The sequence below is a fragment of the Lissotriton vulgaris genome, chromosome 12, assembly GCF_964263255.1.
Source record: "Lissotriton vulgaris chromosome 12, aLisVul1.2, whole genome shotgun sequence".
Lineage (NCBI taxonomy): Eukaryota > Metazoa > Chordata > Amphibia > Caudata > Salamandridae > Lissotriton > Lissotriton vulgaris.
The window spans coordinates 459,502,575-459,520,396 of record NC_141700.1 but is presented as its reverse complement, the minus strand read 5'-3'; positions in this window follow the sequence as shown (position 1 = coordinate 459,520,396).

Sequence of the window (17,822 nt, the reverse complement as noted above, 5' to 3'; positions counted from 1 at the left end):
CTTCAAGATATAAGAATTGGAAAAGTGACTGAACATGGCAAACAAGCTTTACAGAGACAATTACTTTCCAATTTGTTTCCAAATGAAAATATCGTTCCTGAGAAAATATATATGAGAATTGCAGAAAACAAATCTGTAATCTGCTTAATGCCAACATTGCATGAATGTTCTATATTCAATAAAGACATTTTAAAGTTGTAAAATGAAGAAATTATAAACTTGAAAGCTATTGATAAAATAGAGCATGAAGGAATCACTTTTATTTTGACAGAAAAGTTGAAGAGAAAATTGGATTCTTTTGAGAAATCGATATCTAAAACTGCTGGTTTAGAAAAGAATCTATATGCATGTATAAACTGTCGGGTAATTTTATGACGTAATTTGAATGTGGAAAAAGGTTTAGTAAATAGAGCAATGGGTAATGTTGTTGATTTCGTTAATTATCTAAATAGAGATGGTATTGAATTTTTGAAAATCAAATTTGATCAAATTGAAGAAGTACAACAATCATAAGTCTCAAGGTTTAAGTGTAGATAGTGCTTTGGTGAGTATTGGAAGTACCGTGTTTAAAGAGGGTATAGCATATGTTGCTTTGTCTTGAGTCAGAACTTTATCTGGATTGAACTTGATTGATTTTTATGAGAGAAAGATTAGTGCAGATGCAAATTGTGTGAAAGAGTATAATAGGTCAAGAAGAGAATATGCTCCCAATTTAGGTCAATATCCTGTATTTGAAAAGCGTGTGGTAGGTCGAAAAAGAAGACTTGAGAATATCTGTAGTGAAGGTATAGAGAAAGAAAAAAAACAAGATAAAGTTGTGATTGCAAGCAAAAAGAAAAAGGACACTGTTGAAGAGATTGTTGGTTATCAGTTTGAAAATAGTTCTGGTGTCAACTGTTATGCTAATGTAGTAGTTAATGTTGTTTTTTTCTTGAAAGTTTGCAACAGCAAATTGTTGAGATTCAGGAAAAAATTATGTTGTTCGTTGTATTCTGCTTATGAGAAATGTAGTAGTGATAAAAGTAAAATACAAAGTGTTTCTGAAATTCGAAATGTATTAGACATATGTTCTGGTTGTACTCAAATTACGTAGAATATTCAGCAAGATTGTCTGGAATTTCTAATGTATATGCTTGTTGTATTGGAAGATGAAAGTATAGATAATGAAAATCTTTTTGGCCTTTCTTATAAATGGCAACATGACTGTGGAAGTTGTTTGTTTACATGTAGCACTAACATAGACACTGAAAGATTTATATATTTGACTTTACCAGACTGTGAATCAGTGTCTTTTAACAACCTAGTTAGAGGAGCAACTCAAAACATGGATTGTAGCCAATGTAAATCAGAAATGTAATCAAGATTATTTATACAAAGATATGGAATGTAATTTTAATGATGCAACTTTGTACAGCTGATGGAAGAAAATTGGAAACTTTAATTAAAAATGTTGTAGCTACTCAAGTATCAATATCAGGAAGAACTTTTGTAGCTGTAGCAATAATGTTCCATGATGGTCCTTCTACAACATCTAGACATTACACTGCGTATTTAAAATGTGATAAAGGTTGGATACATTGCAATGATGGTCAATTGGTTTTTAAACAACGTTTGCCTAAAGAATTACCAAATTCTTACCTAAAATTATTAAAGCCAAAGTTTTAGGAACAAAATTTGGCCTTTCAGGCTTACTATTGGACAACTTCAAAACAAAGGATTTCAGGAATACTATTTGGCCTTGAGGAAAACTATCTAAAACAATTAAGAACTTTTTGTTGTATATTTTATCATTGTTTGAGTTGTTTCATATTTAGGTAAGAAATTGCTCTTAGAAAAAAACATTTAACATATGTTTTACTTCTATTTTTTAGATTGTTATTGAGAATGTTGAATGTTTTTTTTAAGATAATCTTACTGATTGTCTTCTTTTTGTCCGCTGTTATGTGATGAGTACAATTGAAATCACTGTTTCTAGTAAAATTCAATATATTCTGAGAACAGCAAAAAAGGCAAATGAAATGTTTTACAAATTATTCTGTGTTGTAAAATATAAATTGCAACTGTATTTTTTCTTGACTTCCACAGATGCTAATGTTATAATATATATATTTTTTATTATTTATTACTTTTAAGGTAAGTATAAGTATCTATAAATAAAATGGTCAATGGGCTGTGCTTCTACACAGCTGAAGAAACAAGAAATGGACGGAGTACATATGTGTGCAAGGATGGTTTGTATCTTTTAAAGATATATGATAAAGTTATTATGCATACTGAGTGTCCCTGGGGACCCACTATCTCAGAAGATATATTCAAAAAGTGCCAGAGAGTTTTATTACAGAGATGTATAAAATGGGACATGACTTCAGAACAGCTCTCTGCAACGCACCTGTATGGTATTGAATAGAAAGACATGGTTGGCTAGTAGAGACCAGGGACTTTCAGGATTAGAAGAAACCAAATTGCTCAACATAAAATACATCACAGAGTGTGTTTTCAAATACTCTTTCATATTTACAAGGACAGGATAAGTTACTGTGTGAAGCTTTTCTTCTCTATGTAAATATGTCCTCGTCATACACAATGCTTTGTGTTGAAGGGGTGTTCTATAGGTGTTGCTGTGAGTATTTTGGACATATAAAAGCAATGACTAGTTTCTAATTTTGTTAAAAAGTTGATTACTGGATATGTCTTTAAGGATTGATGTGTGTGAAAACACATGAAGTATTTAAAAACTAGTGTCAGAATGGTACCTAAATACACACAGATTCACAGTGTTACTCTAGACAAGCAACAGTATCCCTTGCATTTTAATAAAACACATTTACTAGTTTGGAAGGGGTAAGGTGAATAGACATATTCTATATTTTTTAGTACTGCATTTTAGAATAAGAGCCTGAGTCATTTTCCAAAGACATAAGGAATGACTGGTTTCGAATTCTACGAAAACTAAAGAACAGGATATCTTTATAAGCAATTATATTTATATAACCTTATGAACTACTAAAACTCTACTGTTGGAATGTTATTAGACAACAATTGTTAACTAAGGATCACTGCAATAATTCTAATAAAACCCAACGATGGTTTGTACAAAGGCACATATTAATTTGAAACGTGCCTTACACCAAGTACCTAGATCAAATGAGTTAGTGCGAAATGCTAGAAAACTGTACAGTGTAACTATTGCCAAAAGGAAAAAACTATTATAAAGGGAAGCCTGGCAGATGCTACATGAAGCTTGTGTTAGGAATGTGTGGCGGGATTGAGGAAAGGGCACGGAGACCAACTCTTGGGACATACGGTTTTATTTTGATAAAGGTTTTTGTTCTTTCTTAAAGTGAGTCTCTCCCGGGCCAATATAGCAGGATCCGTGGTTGCTGTAATGGCTGTTGATCTTCTGAGGTCTCGGGTAAGGGTTGCGGCTATTCGTCTTCTGGGGTCCCGGGCCTGGGGTGGTGTGTCTTCTGATGGTAGCTTTTCCTGAGGCTCTCCACCGCGGGACATGCGAAGAGGAAAGAGGCACTACGGTCAGGTATTTTGCTGTTCTCTTGCTTGCTCTACCAGAAGGGAACCCGGGGAGTGAGGGATCACCGGTGCACATGTGTATATACAGCTACTATATACACTAGACGAGGGTGGTGAATGTGAGGGAAGGGTGATGAGGGTGAAGGTATTGTGGGGGGGGTTTTACTCCGGGGGGGGTTTTGCTACAGCCTCTCCCCGCCTCCCCATCCAGACTGACACGCACTGATGTACCTGGCTGAGCCACACTCCTCCTCGTCGAGTGTGGCCCGGCGGTTTGCCGTAATGGTGGCCTCCAGGCACTGCAATCTCGGGACTCGGTTCTTCGGCTCCTCTGGTCCTCGCCTCGTTCCTTCGATGTAGCTCTCCTCCTCTGTATTCCACCAGGTCTCCTCGGCATACCAAACACATGTCGGTGACATCACACGCCGTCCTTCTTGCTTCCTCTCTTTTCTCCAATGCGGGGACGTCTACGTCATCCGGGGGTGTGCTCTCCTCCACTAGGTTGCCCCAGTTAAAGGAGCCGTCCTCCATTTCTCCACTGTTGTACTTCAATAGCGCTTCCGATTCAGGCATCCATTCATTCTGGTATGGAGGGAAAGAGGGGAGGGTATTTGGATCAGCAACCCACCATTCAACGTGTGGGGAGATTCCCTCTGTTTGGCCAGTCCCTTTGTTACAGAATGATAATATATCCTTTTGGAAAGTGGTTAACACTCCGTTCCTTTCAAACCTAGACACAGATATAATAGACCTAGCGATACCTGGAGAAATCTGGGTCAAACACTTCTCTGGTCTTTATGACAAGGTCACAATAGATGAAAGTAATATGGATATTTTCACTAATACATCTGATGATAATAGACAATCCAGTATGTTTCCTCTGGGCATAGTATTTGAGTGTAAGGAAGTACACAGAGCCATCAAAGAAAGTGCATCAGGAAAAGTGCCAGGGCATGATGGCATCCCGATCGACGTCTATCAATTTGAAATAGACCTATTGGCCCCCTTGTTAACTAATGTGTTAAACTGTTTTAACAGATACAAATTTAATTCAACCTGGTCAGAAGCCATTGTAGTTCCTATTTTTAAAAAGAGGGGACAAAAATGACCCAACTTGTTATCGTCCCATATCTTTACTAGATGCCTTAAGGAAAGTGGCCGGTAGGATAATTTTAAATAGGTTACAAGAATGGGCAGAGGAGAAGGAAGTCATTTCCAACTTACAGTTTGGGTTTCGGACAGGGAGAGGCACCATAGAACAGGGTCTCAACCTTGCCTTGATAATTGCAAAATACACCCAGGCTAAGAAGGGTAATCTTTTCCTGACGTTCATTGATCTAAGCTAAGCTTTTGATTGCGTGGATCACGAAAAATTATGGAGCATACTTAGTGATATGGGTGTAGACCCCTAGATCCTCCTATTCATTAAGGAATTGTATCGAGGGGCGGGAGCTAGGGTATGGGTTGGCAGGGGAGGGGAGTGTTCAACTAAATTCGAAATAAAGAGAGGTGTGAGACAAGGGTGCATTTTAGCACCCTTTCTCTTCACCCTCTACATCAACAGTATAGACCTTATCCCAGCGAATGGCTATCAAAGAGTTGGAGACACCCCTAACCCTATCCTCTTGTATGCGGATGATGCTGTAATAATGTCACGGACCAAGATTGGTCTTCAGAGGGTGGTAACAAAATTTGCATCATACATGAATGCAAGAGGGTTACAAATAAATGTTCCTAAAACATATACTATGATATGTGGAAGCAGGACAAGGAACATACATGCTATTTTCTTGGGTAAAAACAAGATTGAGAATTCCATCAACTTTGACAAAAATGGGACATGGCAGGCTGCTGACATCAAGAAAATTAGCCTTCTCTAGGGCCTTAGGTGCTGTGATAAATTTTGCAATGAAATTGGGAGGGAGGTCCGTGCCAGTATTGTTGTAGATCTACAAATCTAGGTTTATCTCCACTGGCGTTTACGGGGCAGGTATCTGGGGGATTGAAAAGGCGGAACAGATACAAAGATGTGAAAATCACTTCATCCGCTACGTGTTAGCAGTGCCTAGATCCACGGCGACTTATAGCTGCCACAGTGAATTGGGTCTAACTTATATCATGGATACCATCGAAATTGCTCCCCTTTTGTTGTGGCATAAGATATGGGTTACAGCAGAAACGGGTTTGAACAGAGACATCATCGTAGACTGCCTTAAATTAGATAGAGTGGTCAATATTAAATGGATTCCCTATGTAAAAAACTTGATGCATGAGATTGGGCACCCTGAATACTTTGGCACGCCAGCCAGTATGGAACTAGTATCCAGAAACACATTAAAAAAGGCGGCCCTGGAACATCTAGAGAATAAAAGGTGGCTTGTCGAAAAGACGAAACGTACAGTGATGGAAAGCCATTAAATGACCATCTGTGAGGGGGTCCAACGGTACCTGCTACATGAACCAAGTTGTTACACTCGGATGCTATTGACACACTTTCGTACTGATTTGTTTTATAGATTAATATCTTTCCCAGAATGCAACAACTGGTCCAGGGATTTTCCAAATTGCCCATGTGATGATGTTTCTTATCAATCCAATATTCACTGTACCCTGTTCTGTAAATTCTAAACAGTTCCAAGAAAAAGATTTTTGAGCTCCATACTTAAGACCTGGGGGCAAAATAAGTGTAGAGTGGCATTTCTAAAACTTCAACAATTAGAGACTGACATTGTAACTAAGGCAGTATCTTCCTTTTTAAAGCTAGTTATTAGATACCGAAATACCATGTAAAGAGTACCAACTAGTTAAAATATATTAATTCTTGTCTCTCATTGTTTGAACATGTTTTTCTCTACCTGGAACAGAGCTCTTAAAGTGCATATTATCACTCTATACATGATCTGAACAAGTTGACCCACACATAATGTCCCCTCATCCTTATAGTACTTCTGACCATATGAATTTTATATTTTTACTATTTAATGAATTTATAATCTGTATTTTTATATGTCATTTTAATACTGTACTGATTGTTCATACATTTTACATTTGTGCTTTTATGATTTTGTAATACAAATCGAATAAAGCTTTATTGACTTGTGACTTGACTTGACTTGACTATTAGACAACTGGATTTACATAATATTTTTTGGGGCCAAAATCGTTTGTAAACCTACTTTTGTATTATGTACTAAGAAAACTGTTAAAGTGATGTGTTTCTGTTTTTGTGTTAGGAGCTAGAACATAACAGATGTGTTATGGATAAAGAGGGGAATATTACAGAAGAGACATTGAAAATTAGCAACAGTTTAATTGAACTACAAAATTAATCTATAACAGGTAACAAGATTGATTCAGAGGACATCAGTACTGCAGATGTCACCTGAGAATTTGAAAATGAAAGCAATGATGCTGATTATTTGGAAGCCCTGGATGACGTAAAGTTACTGTAAGCTATAAACTCTGAAATGGCAAACCAGCAGTATGATCTGGAAGAAGTACCAGATGAACTCCTTTTAGAAGCTGTGCTAAAATATGAGGTGTCTGGAGAATAATTTCACTGTTTAATAATAATAAATTCTGGACTATATAAAGAGATGCTGTGTATCTTTTTTATGTGGAATTAAAATGTAGCTTAAGATCCTTAGACTTTAAGTTTTAATTAATTAATTACTTTTAATTTAAATCTAAATTTAAAATCATCCTGTGGCAACAATATATCACTTTTTGTAACACAGTTATAGCACAAGATTGTGTTTTATATTTGCAATGACAGGAAAAGATACTCTGTATATGTTTTCTTCTCCATGTAAATAGATCATCATACACACCACTATGCATTGAAGGGGCATTCTATATGTGTTCCTGTGTGTGTTTGCACATAACACTTATACAACAAGTTACATAATGAATCTGAAGATGTGTGTGAATACTGCACCATTCTGCAGTTGGTGTAGCAAGGTATCTAGGCTTTAGTTAATGCACTGCTTCAAACGCCTATCCAGTATGTATGCAGTTCTGCAACCACCTACACACTTGTGTTTCACACCTTCAATTTCCCAGTCTGTATCCTTACACTTCCATGAAACACTATGTCACTGCCCTTGCACTGTTGTAGTCACCCATTCAGTAGTATAAACTAATCTATTCACCGTGCTTAAACTCAAGCACTTATAGATTCACTCAGACACTCTCTTTACAGTATTCTATTCATTCAGTCAGTAGCCAGTACTCATGCAGAGAAGTAGGCCTTAGGACATGGACTGCTTCAAACCCCTATGCACTATGCATACAGTCTTCTATTCACCTGCACACTTGTCTTTTACACCTTCAATTCCCCAGTCTGTGTCCTTACACTTCCACCAAACACTCTGTCATTGCTGTTGCACTGTTGTAGTGACCCATTCATCAGTATGTACTAATCCATTCACTGCGCTAAAACTCAAGCACTTATAGATTCACTCAGACACTCTACTTACAGTACTCAAATAATTCAGTCAGTATCCAGTACTCATGTAGCGAATTAGGCATTAGGGCATGGACTGCTTCAAACCCTTATGCAGTATGCATGCAGTCTTGTATCCACCTGCACACTTGTCTTTCACACCTTCAATTCTCCAGTCTGTATCCTTACACTTCCACCAAACACTCTGTCACTGCATTTGCACTGTTGTAGTGATCCATTCAGCAGTATGTACTAATCCATTCACTGTGTTAAAATTCAAGCTCTTATAAATTCAGTCAGGCAGTCTCCTTGCAGAACTGTAATCATTCAGTCAGTACCCAAGTACTAATACAGCAAAGTAGGCTTTAGGACATGGACTGCTTCAAACCTCTATGCACTATGCATGCAGTGTTCTATCCACCTGCAAACTTTTCTTTCACATATCTTCATTTTCTCAGTCTGTATCCTTACTCTTCCACCAAACACTCTGTCATTGCCCTTGCACTGTTGTAGTGATCCATTCAGCAGTATGTACTAATCCATTCACTGCGTTAAAACTCAAGCACTTATAAGTTCAGTCAGGCAGTCTCCTTGCAGAACTGTAATCATTCAGTCAGTACCCAAGTACTCATGCAGCGAAGTAGGCCTTAGGACATGGACTGCTTTAAACTCCTATGCATTATACATGCAGTCTTCTATCCACCTGCACACTTGTCTTTCACATCTCCAATTCCCCAGTCTGTATCCTTACACTTTCACCAAGTACTCTGTCACTGCTGTTGCACTGTTGTAGTGACCCATTCATCAGTATGTACTAATCCATTCACTGCGCTAAAACTCAAACAGTTATAAATTCACCGAGGCATTCTCCTTGCAATACTGTAATCATTCAGTCAGTACCCAAGTACTCATGCAGTGAAGTAGGCCTTAGCACATGGAATTCTTCAAACACCTATCCACTATGCATGCAGTGTTCTAACATTCTACACACTTGTCTTTCACACCTTCAATTTCCTAGTCTGTATCCTTACACTTACAGCAAAAACTCTGTCACTGCCTTTCCACTCTTGTAGTGACCCATTCAGCAGTATGTACTAATCTATTCACTGTGCTAGAACTCAAGCACTTATAGATTCACTCAGACACTCTCCTTACAGTCAACCCCAGACGTTCCGAAAATCAACGGTAAATTGTTACTGGTACTCCTCTACGCAGACGATGCGGTCCTTAGGGGCCGCACTCCAAATTCTCTGTGTATCCTGGTTAAAAGTTTTGTTGAGTACATGAACGGTCTGGACTTACGCGTGAACTTCAGAAAATCGTTCATTATGTCATGCGGACCAGGGATCGCCAGCTCAACACTATATTGGTAGGGAATGACAGATTAATTTCCACCCGTACCTTTCCATATCTGGGAATGGTCTTTGCAGCGAAAGGCTCGTGGACTGGGCTTTTGGCCCACTCCACGAGCAAGTTCTCAAAGGCCATTAATTCAATTTTAAGTCTCCCCCGTCCAAAGAAAACAGGTGCAACTGAAGCAATTTTAAGGATTTTTAAATTGCAATGTGTTCCAGTAGCCACATATGGGATGAGATATGGGGCCTGGCAAAGAATCCGTGCATCCAACAGGAAGAAAATCGTTTCTCTAGAAAGTTGCTGGGTGTACCAATCTCCACTTCTGAGTATATTTGCCATAAGGAACTCAACCTAAATTTTATCTGTGATATTATTAGCGCTCGTCCTACGTTATTTTGGCTCTCAGTTTGGAGGAATAAATCTGCCTCCCTAACGCAAGAAATTATAAATGATTGCCTCAAGTGCGAGAGAGGAATGAATATTCCCTGGCTTTCGGGGGTCTTTCAGAGTCTATGCAGCGTTGATAAAGGTAGCCTCTTTTTAGACTCAACCAAAGCCAACTCATTCCATAAGAACGATTTGAAAAAAGCACTCTATGCACTTTACAACTTAGACAGGATCAGCAAGGAATCTAAGAAATCTACAGTTTCTATCTACATGGGCAAGGAACTGCATAGGTATCCTTTACCAATATATCTCACTCTACCAATGATAAACTGGGAAAGAAGCCTCCTATTTCGATTAAGGGCGGGAACTGTAAGATTCTTGCTGAGTTTTCCTATTGGCTATCGGATAAACTTAGAAAATATACCATGCCCCTGCGATGGAGTGAGCGCACAAACTGACTTGCACATTTTCTTCTTTTGTAAATATTATTTAAAATATGTAAAATGGTTTTTAACTCCTTTTTTTTTTTAAATAGACCACTTTCTTTGGCGGAATCTTATCAGATGCTGTTTTCTTTGGACAATGAAGAAATAGTTTTTCGCACTAGCACTTTTCTGAGAACTACGACCGAGCCCGTAACATGATGGATAATCCTTGATTTTCCCTTTTTATAGCAATCTTGTTATAATTGTCTGATGTCTATTATGATTTAACAAAATTTTAATAAGGATTTTATATTATTATTGTAACATTGTGAATGTGCTTTTATGAATTCTTGAATTTCGAATAAAGATTTATGAAATGATTCAGTCAGACACTCTCCTTACAGTACTTTAATCATTCAGTCAGTACCCAGTACTCATGCAGCGAAGTAGGTTTTAGGACATGGAGTGCTTCAAACCCCTATGCACTATGCATGCAGTCTTCTATCCACCTGCACACTTGGCTTTCACACCTTCAATTCCTCAGTCTGTATCCTTACACTTCCAGCAAACACTCTGTAACTGCCCTTGCACTGTTGTAGTGATCCATCCAGCAGTATGTACTAATCCATTCACTGCGCCAGAACTGAAGCACTTATAGATTGACTCAGACACTCTCCTTACAGTACTCTAAACATTCAGTCAGTACGCAGTACTCTTGCAGCGAAGTAGGTCTTAGGACATGGAGTGCTTCAAACCCCTATGCACTATGCATGCAGTCTTCTATCCACCTGCACACTTGTCTTTCACACCTTCAATTCCCCAGTCTGCATCCTTACACTTCCAGCAAACACTCTGTAACTGTCCTTGCACTGTTGTTGTGACCGATTCAGCAGTATGTACTAATCCATTCACTGTGCCACAACTGAAGCACTTATAAATTCAGTAAGACACTATCCTTACAGTACTATAATCATTCAGTCAGTACCCAGTACTCATGCATTGAAGTAGGTTTTAGGACATGGAGTGCTTCAAACCCCTATGCACTATGCATGCAGTCTTCTATCCACCTGCACACTTGTCTTTCACACCTTCAATTCCCCAGGCTGTATCCTTACACTTCCAGCAAACACTCTGTAACTGCCTTTGCACTGTTGTAGTGACCCATTCAGCAGTATGTACTAATCCATTCACTGTGCTAAAACTCAAGCACTTATAGATTTACTCAGACACTCTCCTTACAGTACTCTAATCATTCAGTCAGTACCCAGTACTCATGTAGCGAAGTAGGCGTTAGGGCATGGACTGCTTCAAACCCCTATGCACTATGCACTCAGTCTCCTATCCACCTGCACACTTTTCTTTCACACCTTCAGTTCCCCAGTCTGTATCCTTACACTTCCACCAAACACTCTGTCACTGCTGTTGAACTGTTGTAGTGACCCATTCATCAGTATGTACTAATCCATTCACTGCGTTAAAACTGAAGCACTTATAAATTCAGTCAGGCAGTCTCCTTGCAGAACTGTAATCATTCAGTCAGTACACAAGTACTCATGCAGCGAAGTAGGCCTTAGGACATGGACTGCTTCAAACTCCTATGCATTACGCATGCAGTCTTCTATCCACCTGCACACTTGTCTTTCACATCTCCAATTCCCCAGTCTGTGTCCTTACACTTTCACCAAGCACTCTGTCACTGCTGTTGCACTGTTGTAGTGACCCATTCATCAGTATGTACTAATCCATTCACTGCGCTAAAACTCAAACAGTTATAAATTCACCCAGGTACTCTCCTTGCAATACTGTAATCATTCAGTCAGTACCCAAGTACTTATGCAGTGAAGTAGGCCTTAGCACATCGAATTCTTCAAACACCTATCCACTATGCATGCAGTGTTCTAACATTCTACACACTTGTCTTTCACACCTTCAATTTCCTAGTCTGTATCCTTACACTTACAGCAAAAACTCTGTCACTGCCTTTCCACTCTTGTAGTGACCCATTCAGCAGTATGTACTAATCTATTCACTGTGCTAGTACTCAAGCACTTATAGATTCACTCAGACACTCTCCTTACAGTCAACCCCAGACGTCCCGAAAATCACCGGTAAATTGTTACTGGTACTCCTCCACGCAGACGATGCGGTCCTTATGGGCCGCACTCCAAATTCTCTGTGTATCCTGGTTAAAAGTTTTTTTGAGTACATGAACGGTCTAAACTTGCGCGTGAACTTCAGAAAATCGTTCATTATGTCAGGCGGACCAGGGATCGCCAGCTCAACACTATATTGGCAGGGAATGACAGATTAATTTCCACCCGTACCTTTCCATATCTGGGGATGGTCTTTGCTGCGAACGGCTCGTGGACTGGGCATTTGGCCCACTCCACGAGCAAGTTCTCAAAGGGCATTAATTCAATTTTAAGTCTCCCCCGTCCAAAGAAAACAGGTGCAACTGAAGCAATTTTAAGGATTTTAAATTGCAATGTGTTCCAGTAGGCACATATGGGATGAGATATGGGGCCTGGCAAAGAATCCGTGCATCCAACAGGAAGAAAATCGTTTCTCTAGAAAGTTGCTGGGTGTACCAATCTCCCCTTCTGAGTATATTTGCCATAAGGAACTCAACCTAAATTTTATCTGTGATATTATTAGCGCTCGTCCTACGTTATTTTGGCTCTCAGTTTGGAGGAATAAATCTGCCTCCCTAACGCAAGAAATTATAAATGATTGCCTCAAGTGCGAGAGAGGAATGAATATTCCCTGGCTTTCGGGGGTCTTTCAGAGTCTATGCAGCGTTGATAAAGGTAGCCTCTTTTTAGACCCAACCAAAGCCGACTCATTCCATAAGAACGATTTGAAAAAAGCACTCTATGCACTTTACAACTTAGACAGGATCAGCAAGGAATCTAAGAAATCTACATTTTCTATCTACATGGGCAAGGAACTGCATAGGTATCCTTTACCAATATATCTCAGTCTACCAATGATAAACTGGGAAAGAAGCCTCCTATTTCGATTAAGGGCGGGAACTGTAAGATTCTTGTTGAGTTTTCCTATTGGCTATCGGCTAAACTTAGAAAATATACCATGCCCCTGCGATGGAGTGAGCGCACAAACTGACTTGCACTTTTTCTTCTTTTGTAAATATTATTTAAAATATGTAAAATGGTTTTTAACTCCTTTTTTTTAAATAGACCACCTTCTTTGGGGGAATCTTATCAGATGCTGTTTTCTTTGGACAATGAAGAAATAGTTTTTCGCACTAGCACTTTTCTGAGAACTACGACCGAGCCCGTAACATGATGGATAATCCTTGATTTTCCCTTTTTATAGCAATCTTGTTATAATTGTCTGATGCCTATTATGATTTAACAAAATTTTAATAAGGATTTTATATTATTATTGTAAAATTGTGAATGTGCTTTTATGAATTCTTGAATTTCGAATAAAGATTTATGAAATGATTCAGTCAGACACTCTCCTTACAGTACTTTAATCATTCAGTCAGTACCCAGTACTCATGCAGCGAAGTAGGTTTTAGGACATGGAGTGCTTCAAACCCCTATGCACTATGCATGCAGTCTTCTATCCACCTGCACACTTGGCTTTCACACCTTCAATTCCTCAGTCTGTATCCTTACACTTCCAGCAAACACTCTGTAACTGCCCTTGCACTGTTGTAGTGATCCATCCAGCAGTATGTACTAATCCATTCACTGCCCCAGAACTGAAGCACTTATAGATTGACTCAGACACTCTCCTTACAGTACTCTAAACATTCAGTCAGTACGCAGTACTCTTGCAGCGAAGTAGGTCTTAGGACATGGAGTGCTTCAAACCCCTATGCACAATGCATGCAATCTTTTCCACCTGCACACTTGTCTTTCACACCTTCAATTCCCCAGTCTGCATCCTTACACTTCCAGCAAACACTCTGTAACTGTCCTTGCACTGTTGTTGTGACCGATTCAGCAGTATGTACTAATCCCTTCACTGTGCCAGAACTGAAGCACTTATAAATTCAGTCAGACACTATCCTTACAGTACTATAATCATTCAGTCAGTACCCAGTACTCATGCATTGAAGTAGGTTTTAGGACATGGAGTGCTTCAAACCCCTATGCACTATGCATGCAGTCTTCTATCCACCTGCACACTTGTCTTTCACACCTTCAATTCCCCAGGCTGTATCCTTACACTTCCAGCAAACACTCTGTAACTGCCTTTGCACTGTTGTAGTGACCCATTCAGCAGTATGTACTAATCCATTCACTGTGCTAAAACTCAAGCACTTATAGATTTACTCAGACACTCTCCTTACAGTACTCTAATCATTCAGTCAGTACCCAGTACTCATGTAGCGAAGTAGGCGTTAGGGCATGGACTGCTTCAAACCCCTATGCACTATGCACTCAGTCTCCTATCCACCTGCACACTTTTCTTTCACACCTTCAGTTCCCCAGTCTGTATCCTTACACTTCCACCAAACACTCTGTCACTGCTGTTGAACTGTTGTAGTGACCCATTCATCAGTATGTACTAATCCATTCACTGCGTTAAAACTGAAGCACTTATAAATTCAGTCAGGCAGTCTCCTTGCAGAACTGTAATCATTCAGTCAGTACACAAGTACTCATGCAGCGAAGTAGGCCTTAGGACATGGACTGCTTCAAACTCCTATGCATTACGCATGCAGTCTTCTATCCACCTGCACACTTGTCTTTCACATCTCCAATTCCCCAGTCTGTGTCCTTACACTTTCACCAAGCACTCTGTCACTGCTGTTGCACTGTTGTAGTGACCCATTCATCAGTATGTACTAATCCATTCACTGCGCTAAAACTCAAACAGTTATAAATTCACCCAGGTACTCTCCTTGCAATACTGTAATCATTCAGTCAGTACCCAAGTACTTATGCAGTGAAGTAGGCCTTAGCACATCGAATTCTTCAAACACCTATCCACTATGCATGCAGTGTTCTAACATTCTACACACTTGTCTTTCACACCTTCAATTTCCTAGTCTGTATCCTTACACTTACAGCAAAAACTCTGTCACTGCCTTTCCACTCTTGTAGTGACCCATTCAGCAGTATGTACTAATCTATTCACTGTGCTAGTACTCAAGCACTTATAGATTCACTCAGACACTCTCCTTACAGTCAACCCCAGACGTCCCGAAAATCACCGGTAAATTGTTACTGGTACTCCTCCACGCAGACGATGCGGTCCTTATGGGCCGCACTCCAAATTCTCTGTGTATCCTGGTTAAAAGTTTTTTTGAGTACATGAACGGTCTAAACTTGCGCGTGAACTTCAGAAAATCGTTCATTATGTCAGGCGGACCAGGGATCGCCAGCTCAACACTATATTGGCAGGGAATGACAGATTAATTTCCACCCGTACCTTTCCATATCTGGGGATGGTCTTTGCTGCGAACGGCTCGTGGACTGGGCATTTGGCCCACTCCACGAGCAAGTTCTCAAAGGGCATTAATTCAATTTTAAGTCTCCCCCGTCCAAAGAAAACAGGTGCAACTGAAGCAATTTTAAGGATTTTAAATTGCAATGTGTTCCAGTAGGCACATATGGGATGAGATATGGGGCCTGGCAAAGAATCCGTGCATCCAACAGGAAGAAAATCGTTTCTCTAGAAAGTTGCTGGGTGTACCAATCTCCCCTTCTGAGTATATTTGCCATAAGGAACTCAACCTAAATTTTATCTGTGATATTATTAGCGCTCGTCCTACGTTATTTTGGCTCTCAGTTTGGAGGAATAAATCTGCCTCCCTAACGCAAGAAATTATAAATGATTGCCTCAAGTGCGAGAGAGGAATGAATATTCCCTGGCTTTCGGGGGTCTTTCAGAGTCTATGCAGCGTTGATAAAGGTAGCCTCTTTTTAGACCCAACCAAAGCCGACTCATTCCATAAGAACGATTTGAAAAAAGCACTCTATGCACTTTACAACTTAGACAGGATCAGCAAGGAATCTAAGAAATCTACATTTTCTATCTACATGGGCAAGGAACTGCATAGGTATCCTTTACCAATATATCTCAGTCTACCAATGATAAACTGGGAAAGAAGCCTCCTATTTCGATTAAGGGCGGGAACTGTAAGATTCTTGTTGAGTTTTCCTATTGGCTATCGGCTAAACTTAGAAAATATACCATGCCCCTGCGATGGAGTGAGCGCACAAACTGACTTGCACTTTTTCTTCTTTTGTAAATATTATTTAAAATATGTAAAATGGTTTTTAACTCCTTTTTTTTAAATAGACCACCTTCTTTGGGGGAATCTTATCAGATGCTGTTTTCTTTGGACAATGAAGAAATAGTTTTTCGCACTAGCACTTTTCTGAGAACTACGACCGAGCCCGTAACATGATGGATAATCCTTGATTTTCCCTTTTTATAGCAATCTTGTTATAATTGTCTGATGCCTATTATGATTTAACAAAATTTTAATAAGGATTTTATATTATTATTGTAAAATTGTGAATGTGCTTTTATGAATTCTTGAATTTCGAATAAAGATTTATGAAATGATTCAGTCAGACACTCTCCTTACAGTACTTTAATCATTCAGTCAGTACCCAGTACTCATGCAGCGAAGTAGGTTTTAGGACATGGAGTGCTTCAAACCCCTATGCACTATGCATGCAGTCTTCTATCCACCTGCACACTTGGCTTTCACACCTTCAATTCCTCAGTCTGTATCCTTACACTTCCAGCAAACACTCTGTAACTGCCCTTGCACTGTTGTAGTGATCCATCCAGCAGTATGTACTAATCGATTCACTGCGCCAGAACTGAAGCACTTATAGATTGACTCAGACACTCTCCTTACAGTACTCTAAACATTCAGTCAGTACGCAGTACTCTTGCAGCGAAGTAGGTCTTAGGACATGGAGTGCTTCAAACCCCTATGCACAATGCATGCAATCTTTTCCACCTGCACACTTGTCTTTCACACCTTCAATTCCCCAGTCTGCATCCTTACACTTCCAGCAAACACTCTGTAACTGTCCTTGCACTGTTGTTGTGACCGATTCAGCAGTATGTACTAATCCCTTCACTGTGCCAGAACTGAAGCACTTATAAATTCAGTCAGACACTATCCTTACAGTACTATAATCATTCAGTCAGTACCCAGTACTCATGCATTGAAGTAGGTTTTAGGACATGGAGTGCTTCAAACCCCTATGCACTATGCATGCAGTCTTCTATCCACCTGCACACTTGTCTTTCACACCTTCAATTCCCCAGGCTGTATCCTTACACTTCCAGCAAACACTCTGTAACTGCCTTTGCACTGTTGTAGTGACCCATTCAGCAGTATGTACTAATCCATTCACTGTGCTAAAACTCAAGCACTTATAGATTTACTCAGACACTCTCCTTACAGTACTCTAATCATTCAGTCAGTACCCAGTACTCATGTAGCGAAGTAGGCGTTAGGGCATGGACTGCTTCAAACCCCTATGCACTATGCACTCAGTCTCCTATCCACCTGCACACTTTTCTTTCACACCTTCAGTTCCCCAGTCTGTATCCTTACACTTCCACCAAACACTCTGTCACTGCTGTTGAACTGTTGTAGTGACCCATTCATCAGTATGTACTAATCCATTCACTGCGTTAAAACTGAAGCACTTATAAATTCAGTCAGGCAGTCT